The sequence below is a fragment of the Labrus bergylta genome, chromosome 1 (assembly GCF_963930695.1).
Source record: "Labrus bergylta chromosome 1, fLabBer1.1, whole genome shotgun sequence".
In the NCBI taxonomy this organism is placed as follows: domain Eukaryota; kingdom Metazoa; phylum Chordata; class Actinopteri; order Labriformes; family Labridae; genus Labrus; species Labrus bergylta.
This window is the reverse complement of record NC_089195.1, coordinates 27,441,863-27,451,152: the sequence shown is the minus strand read 5'-3', so window position 1 is coordinate 27,451,152 and position 9,290 is coordinate 27,441,863.

The window sequence follows — 9,290 nt, the reverse complement described above, 5'->3', positions numbered from 1 at the left end:
TTTCTTTCCATTTCACTCTCTCTTTTCTCCCCCTTCCCCCTGCTCTTCTTCTGTTCTATTCACAGTCCCCCCCCCCCCACCCTTTCCTTTCTTCCTGCCTCCCCTACAGATATCAGGTGTGTCACCTGAGCTCTGTATCAATACTTAATCACCCTGGGACACCCAATCTTCAGAGCATGACAGAAATCTCCCATGGAGAGTTGTGGTGGACATCGTGTGCGTGTGTGTCCCGTGTGTGTGTGTGTGTGTGTATGTGTGCGCCGGTGTGCCTGTGCAAGGGGGAGAGTGGGGATGCTAAGACTTGCATTTTTTCAGACAGGTCAAAAGCTGCTGAGGGCGCTGGGAGAGTGAATGGGCCAGAAGTCTGCAAACAAAAGGAAGAGAAAGCTGAAAAATGAGCAGAGATGAGGAGGCATATTTTGGATTCTGCAGGGCTATGCAGTAAAAACTAGTACACACAGAACAATGAGCTGACGTAGGCCTATAGGGCAGCCTGCGTTTTCATCAGAAACTATGTAAATAAACACCTTGTAAGTGGTTATACTTGTTTTTTAGGTTGAAACATATAAATAGATCATGACAAACCTGAATTTGAAAAACTTAATTCATCAAGGCTCTTTAATTAAAGTCACTGGACAACCCTTGGAGGGACTCAATATGTAAACTTTTTTTTATTATCCAGTGAATAGGCACTTATGTTGCAGACCCTGCCTTCATAAATGTTCTGTCCTGCTCCCTAGTGGACAAACAGTGTTATTACAAGTAAAGTAACCAGTAGGAGATACGTTTGTGAGATAAATCACTTTACCTTAATTATTGAAGAGATGCACAAACAGGTAATGTAATGCAACATTTAAACTCGATAAAGCTTTCGCTCCTAGAAATGATGTTGTGTAGAGATGGTTAGAGATATAATCTTATGACAGAGAGGATGTGAAACCATAATGAAAATCATTTTGGGGAAATTTGTAGATATTGGGCTTCATAATCATATTAACTTGACTAGACCTGTATGCTTCTACTGCTAGATCAATCATTGATTTGATTATGAGAAGTAAAAGGAGACATTTCCCTAAATTGCTGATATTTTGTTGACAAAGTTGTAACCGACTATGTCGCACAATTCACAAGGTTTTTATGACATGTAAAAAGCATTGTGACTGCCTCTCCTCAAATAGAAACTTCTCCAAACAAACATTCATGATATATGATTTCAGTTTGAAGAGAGGGCCACATCAACCACTTCCACAACCTGGCTCCTCCCCGTCTACCTATCTGAGCTCCTCCACCGGCAAACTCCCACCCGCACTCTGCTGACACAAACCTTCTGCCCCCCCCCCACACACACACACACACTGCAGGACAAACCATCAGTCCTTGGGGGGGACAGGACCTTCTCCATTGCTGCTCCCATGCAAAAACATCAGAGACTCCCCCACACTCACTTCCTTCAAGAAAAAAAACTGACCTCTTCAACACTTCCTACAACCACTCACTAACTCTATTCTCATCCTCCTTCTTTTATGTGATTTCTTTGTTGTTTTGTTTTCAGTGTTTTGTTGTTATTCTTTGTTAGATTTGAGTACTCAGAAAAGTGCATTATTATTATCATGTGTATGACCTAATGGAAAATGTGCATTCATTCAGCACTGAAACATATTCTGGCGTCAGATATCACATGATCTTCAAAAGGCATTGCTTGTACTGTAAATTGGAGAAGATCTTGATCATGTTCATTATGATAGTAGGCCAGTAGCACGGTGTGTTTTCAGCAAAGTGTATATAGATGTTAAGTTGCACTGAAACTTGATCATCATGTCCACATTAGATAAAACACAGAAACTTTACATTTAGATTACAAGACTTTTAAAATATCCTACATCTGCAGATTCTAAAAACTACACTATACCTGATTACTAATAACAAATACTAGATATATTGTGTGATTAAGACATGCATGAGTTTATAATAACCATTAGTTGAAGATGACAATGTAGACAAAGTTGTGTGTATGGTTGTCTTCTGTTTTGCCGGCTGGCTGCGAGGGTCAAAGTGTCCTCTTTTGATATTTAGAGTTCAGCCAGGGGCCACAGGGGATGAGCAGATTGTTTCATACCACACAAACATAGCTTACCTCAAAGAGTTAAAAGAGGAATATTTGGAATAGATGGTTTTGAAGCGGTGATGTGGAATGAAAAATAAAGTGCTTCATATACTTTAAAGCTCCTGTGAGGATTTTTTTGGCCGGTCACTAAACTGACTCAAATTTGAACAGATGCCTTTATGTGACCAAAATAAAAAAGGAAATAAGATTATCATTGACAATATTATGCGGTCATTTTGAATGCCTGTAGATGAAGCTGCAGGGTAGGACGATAAACAGCATCCTGCAGAAACAGCCTTAGATTACATTTTACATGGCAGATATTCTCAATGACTCACATGTTTGATAGTTAAAACAGGAAGCAGGATACAATTTTGCATCAAAAAAACACTACTTGCACATGTGTAAAGGGCAAGATCAGGGAAAGTAAAAGTGCCACTCTCTCCACAGGGCTTGCCAAAATCTCCACAGTAACTGAAGTTCCTCACAGGCTTTAAATCACATTAACTCTATTCTACATGACCCTGGCTCATTATATACACAGTTAGCAGTGTATAATGGTGCAGCATGGTTAAACTAACACAGATTAATAGAACAGTTCTGCAATAATCCTTCCCTCTATTAATATTATTCCTGAACAGATAATGTGGAAACTGTATTAGGGGAAGAAGTGATGCACACATTCAAGATAAAACCAAAGGCTTCATGACATTTGACCCTTTATTTGTGAAACAAAAGACCAAAAACATGATAATAAATAATAACAAAGAACGACTCGAAAAATGACGCTGACGGTCAACCTCTTTATCTGCCTTTGCCACACAACTGAGCATGCATGACTGACACCACAACTAGGTGCAAATGACCTGAAGTGATTGAACTCAAACAAGAAGTGCAATGTGACAAAATAATCCACAGGAGGTAAAATACACATGATGGCTCCTGCAGACATTTTGGAGGCTGCTGCATGACACTTGATTTGCTGAAAGTTGGAAGATGTGTATTCAAAAGTGACCTGAAATTTTAAAAGCTCAGGACAGAGTGGAGATTTTTAAAGAGGACATTTTTGATGGGAGAGCATAGAGAGAGAGGAGAGTATAGAGGAGAAAACTGTTCGACGCAGTGTGAGTGATAAGATATGGATGATGAGTTTTTTCTCACAGCAAGTAAGGATTGATTTTTGTTCTAGTTTCTCAGTTGGAAATGCAGGAGTCTGTGACTTTGTGAAGTGATGACCGCTAGCTCGTAGAAAAGGACTGCCAAGCATCTGGTTGTGGCAAAATATGAATTAACTGGCACATGTGAAGCTGCTGGAGAACAGCCTGCAGGCCTCAGGGCCAGATTCTCCTCCAACCTTGCTGTGTGAGCTCAAGGGCAGCATGCTCTGATAATCATTCCTGGACAGCTACAGGAGGACGACATGGGAGATTGTGGGCAGGTTTAGCATGAGGAGTTTGCAGATTTCTCAATAAAAGAGCTGGATGACTTGTGATATAAGGGATCTAATCCACAAATAATTTGATCACAGTGGGACTAAATCCTTCATAAAGATGTGTCTGATCCCCTGGATGAATTTCATTAACATGCAGGATCAGTTTGGAGCTGCATAGTGGGAAATGGCAGGTAATCAGTTATCTAGACTCACATCAAAGGTTTATTTAAGCTGTGATTTATGTGTCTTGTAAAACAGGGGATAATGAAGCGCTGTCTTTTTACAACCCTTTATCTTAAGTCAATGTATCTTAGAAAGAATCAACCAGGATTAAATGACTGGAAGATAAGATTCTTATGTCCTAAGATGATATAAGATAACTGAAACCACCATTAATAATCAGCATGTAATGCAACTAGTGTTAGGTGAATTAAACAAGTAAGTATGCAGGTGTTAAGTTCACATGGTTGTCTTCTGCTCAAGTGTGTGCAGACCTGGGTAATGCATTTTTTCAAAAACTTGTCATTGAAAGCAGTTTAGCGATCTGAAATAGATTGCAGACATCTTTCATTATAAGATATCTGAGAACAACTCGTGAGGACATTGAAGGTCCAGTTGTTAGCTTGAGAACTTAAAAAGGTCTTCTTTCACTGAATTTACCAATGGAAATGTTTCAACACGATCTGATGTATTGCACACGCTGTTGCTTCAGATGTTTTAGTGTGTGAACATGTTGACTTTATTGAACACAGAATGTCGTCTGTGCAAACGACTGAATGGTGTGAGCTTTAACAATATTATGGAGACAAGGACTTGGTGCATCAAGCTACCCCCGAAACCATGGCGATAACCGTTCTGCTAAACATATTAGGAAAGTTCATTTACTTTTAGTTTATAAGTTAAGAGTTGCCTATACAGCTAATTCACATATGTGGTCCCAGAGCAGGCAAAAAAAACATACATTACAATGTACTACATGTGCCTGGGAAGTGAATGACAAAATGTGAGACAAATTTACATTTTGAAAAAAACAAAATTACAAAACCAAAACACTTTCACCAATAACAAAAAAAATTGTCCTTGGTAAATGTGTTTTGGATTTTGTAATTTTGTTTTTCAAAATGTAAATTCATCTCAAGTCTGTCATTTTGCTTTGCACTTCCCAGCCACCGAACAATATAAACAATTAAAAACAACACCCAATGAATCATGAATAATACAAAGTTCTCAAACATTATATCGTATAAAAACAAGATATTACAAAAGGTCATCATGTATAACATTCCCACACACTGTTTAAGTGTTGATGGTGTTCGATCATCAATTGATTTATACTTGAGCCACGTGGCTGCAAAACAAAGAAAACTGTCAAAGGTCAATAAATTGTGCTTGTGAATGATGTTACTATGGTGATGGCTCCTTGGTTTCATATAGACTGTATGATGGTTTAAGTGTGGTCACTCCTGCACAGAACCAGCTCATGACACAGACAGAGAAGTGCATAAAAGAAAAAAAAACATAGAGTGCATAAAGAGCTTAGCAGTGGCTAAAGGCAATTGATGCCTGATGTGCATGAACTTCATGAGGCATGGCAGCATGTTTAAATGATGGGGAAAGCCAAGTGTATTCATAAAAAATGTCCCTGTCATGATTGAGAAAACTACGTGTGAGTGTGGAGCGAGCCATATGGAAGCTGACAGTGTACTGAGTAGGCAAAGTGTCTTGAAGGTAATTAAACAGAGTGGTACTGCAATCCATTACAACAGGCATGTTATAAATCCAACCTTACTCTGTTTTATTGCACTCTTTTTTTATGTTTGAATTTAACTCAGTGGTAATACTTTATTCACTCGTGTTAGTGGAGGCAAAGAAAACTTTGGAAGTACACTGAACTTTAAATTACATATTTTTCTGTTCTGAGGTTGTCAAAATATGATTTTTACATGTTGAAGTAAGTGATTAAGTTATCAATTAAAATTATTACAATTTATGTTAATTTTTGACAGCAATGTGTCACTATTTTTCCATGTGGGTTCTGGGGCAACTATGCTTTTCTTATAGATACAAGACGGGGGGAGGTTGGGCACCTCCGATGCAGGCTATAGTTATGTATTTTAAGACAACAGCTTTTTAAAACCACACTCTTCTTTCTACCATTGGAGTAAATCTGAGCAAGAAGAAATTTAAATAATGCTCATGATGAACTGAACAGCAGCTTGCCTGTCACTGCCCAAAGAGAGGAAGCCAAGGATTTGTGTTTCCCTTTCTATGTTTTATAGTATGTGCATAATACAGATGAAATATAATGTGATAAAACACCAATTATTTTGTTACAATGAAATATAATTTACATTCCTCATTTCAAAATGCACATTAAAAAAAAAAAAAAAAAAATCATGTTTCGTTTGATTTTTTAATGTGTGCTTCATTTTTGCCCCTCTGCTCTTTGAGTGTAATGTCTAATGATCGCCACAAGGGGGGGAACAAACACCGTTAGCACAGTCTGCAGCATGTTACCCATTGGTGGATTCATGATACTCCAGTGACTCATCAATGCACTGATCTACTGATCAGCTGTTAGGTTAAGTTTACCTTTCACAACAAATTAAAGTTCTCTTCTCTTGCACAATCATGTAACTCTTAACAGTTCCTGTGAGAAAACAAATGTTAGATGCATATTTCAATGTTAACTGACATAAACACTGCTATGCTTTCAGGAAGCATCCATGCAAAGTGTCATTTCTACACTGTAATAAATCTAAAAGTGAAGGATGCAGCTTTTGGTGCTTTTTGGGTCACAGAAGGACTTACAGGTCAGACCCTCAATCCATCCTTTTTCCTACACAACCTATTCTACTCTGTTCTCCTCTCTCTCTCTCTCTTTCTCTCTCTCTCTCTCTCTCTCTCTCTCCCTCTCCCTCTTTCTAGCCTCTTTCCCTCCCTTGTGCTCGCTCCCTGGCTCTGTAATCAGCACCCTTTCAACGATGGCCATTTTGTTTCTGTCGGCCTTATCTCCTGTTTGCAGTTTCCCCCTCTGTCATTATTCTGCTATTAGCTTTTCATCCTGGGGCTAAAACACAGGACTCACACTGACCTTATAGTCACAGCTATGCTCAAAACGTCTGCTCTGCAAGATAACATACACACCCTCTCTCTCTCTCTTTCTCTCTCTCTCCATCTTGTCCATAAAACACAAACACACACATTCACACATCCAGAGCCGAGTCTGAAACGATTTCGCTCACACACGCCTACACGTGCATGTGTACACACCCACAACTAAAATGCTCCTGACACAAAAACGTACAAACCGAACAAACAACATTTTTTTTTTTTCATTCTGGTGAAGTGAAACTGTTAGTATAGTTAAAGTGAAAGCAACACAACCCAGACAATTCATTTCTCTGAAGACAAGATACAAGAAATCCAATTTAAAATTTACACACACCAAATGTTCCTCTTGTTTGATTTCATTTTCCATTAGCTTTCTTTTGATGGACAGAGAAAGAGAGCGGGAGAAAGTATTTATTAAATGAAATACTCCAATGTGACACAAACCTACCTCAGGGACCAATGTCAGAGAAGGCGATTTTATCGGGGAAGATGAAGCCACCTGTTGAACATACTCTGATTTGTTTTCATTGTCAAACATGAGAGGGAATGTCAGCATTGTAGGAGTCTGACACCAAAAGAAGTCATGAAACAAACATCTGTGTCGGAATCGGCCCTAAATGTAGAGCTCCGTGCATCTCCAACCATCACATAACGTTAATGTTTATTAAATAGAGTCAGAGATAGGGAGACATATTCTACAAGTGTATAGAAACCTGTCATCAGGTACTTTTTGATTAAAAAGAGAGCCTTTCATTCATTTTACAAGCTGCTGCAAATGCATGTAAAAAAAATATAGATTATAGAATAGAATTAATTATGGTTGAATTGCATTTAGTTCTTCTGGAAGTTAAATTTTCACTGCAGAGATTTTGACACACCAACGCATTTTCATATAATGCTGGCTCCCTGAAGACTTCCTGATATACCCTCATGGCACTGATTAATTGTTATTATTTGTAGCCTTCCCTGTTCTTGCTTCGTTTAAATGAGTGCTGGGGGGGAAATGTTTAGTGCCCTTCTGGTATTTTGAATGCTGCATAGTTTTCCTTCTGTTACAAGTCAAAATGTCGGCTGTGAAGAACACCTTTGCTTAAAACTCATCATCTGTCATCTGTCAATACTTTTTATGTCACACATGTTCACCATAAACTAGTTGTCAATAAGCATGCGTGTGCGCAGCATGTTGACTCTTAATTTAAGCGTTATCACATGCTAGAGAGTGCTGTTGTTCTGATTTTCAGCACAGCTTTAATTCTCTTATAGGCTGCAGGCTGCAGGCTGTGTCGAAAAAAAATCATTTTCCCGAGCACAGCATATCAACATTGTAATATAAGCACAACAACATCTTTACATACAATCAATGAGCAGTAATAAGAAGGTTATTGAGGTAAACACTTGTATGTGTTACACTGACCTGACTCTGATGCTGTTTATATAACCCGCTGCTATTAATCATACTGAGTCGCTTTAAAGCACCACTTGTCACTTTAACTCATCATTTACTGCAGCTTGTCTTCATAGTTCTGTATAGTTCACTTTACTCCTTTCTATACCAGTTTCTTTTATTCACATTATAGATTCCTGTTTTTATTTACCTTTAGTTTATCTACTTGGTTATTCTGTTTTCTGGAGTTACTGCAAAACCTGAATTTCCCCTCTTCAGACCAATAATGGATGATTGTTATCTTATCTGTTAATGCTGAATAAGGCATTCATTTGTACTTTATATTGACTGGTGAAGGGTAACATGTTACTTAGTTACATGCTTAAAAACAAAGTGTTATTGTTGGATATGTGTACCTTAATACAAATTGCTAAAGTCGTCCTAGTTTTGGGACCTTTAGTGTTCCAGCATGACATTACACCTGTGCACAAAGTTACTTTATAAAGAAGTCAGAGTGATCAACATCCAGATTCACTTATGGGGCTCATGTTCAGCAAGTCTCTGCATGCTGGTTCCAAAATCTTCAGAATGCAAAAAAAGAGATAAATCTGTTACATTTAAATAATTACAACCATAGTATTGAACAATTGGAAGCCGGTAGCCTAGTGGTTAGTGTGCTAGCTACATGTACTGTACAGGGGCCGGGCAGGCAGCCCAGGTTCATATCCAACCTGTGCCTCTGGTCCCACATGTCACATTCTCTCTCTCTCTCTCTCCCCATCTTCTACTCTACTGATCTGTCTCTAAATAATAATAGCCCCCCCCCAAAAAAAAAAAAAAAAATAGAGCAATCACATAAAGGCTGCAATGTTTTGGCAATGTTTATCAAAGTTAAATACACAAAATGATTATAACATTTTATTTTCTTTAAATTCCTTTGGTACTCTCATCCCTAACTCCATCTTGATGGATTTTGTACTCTCTGTTACCTCAAACCCTCTCACCTTCTCTCTCTCCTCTCATTTCCTCCCTCCTACTGTCTCAGAGAGCAGGTGCACAATGACAGAGTCACTGGGCTGTGAAATCTCAGCTCCTTGAGACGTTTCATGCCTCTATCCAAACACACACACACAAACACAATGCATTATTTTTCTCCCATTTCTTCATTTCATTCCTTTCTTCACCTCTCCTTTTTCTCATCTCTCTCTCTCATCTCTCTCTCTCTCTCTCTCTCAGTCTGTGCCGGGATTGAGTCA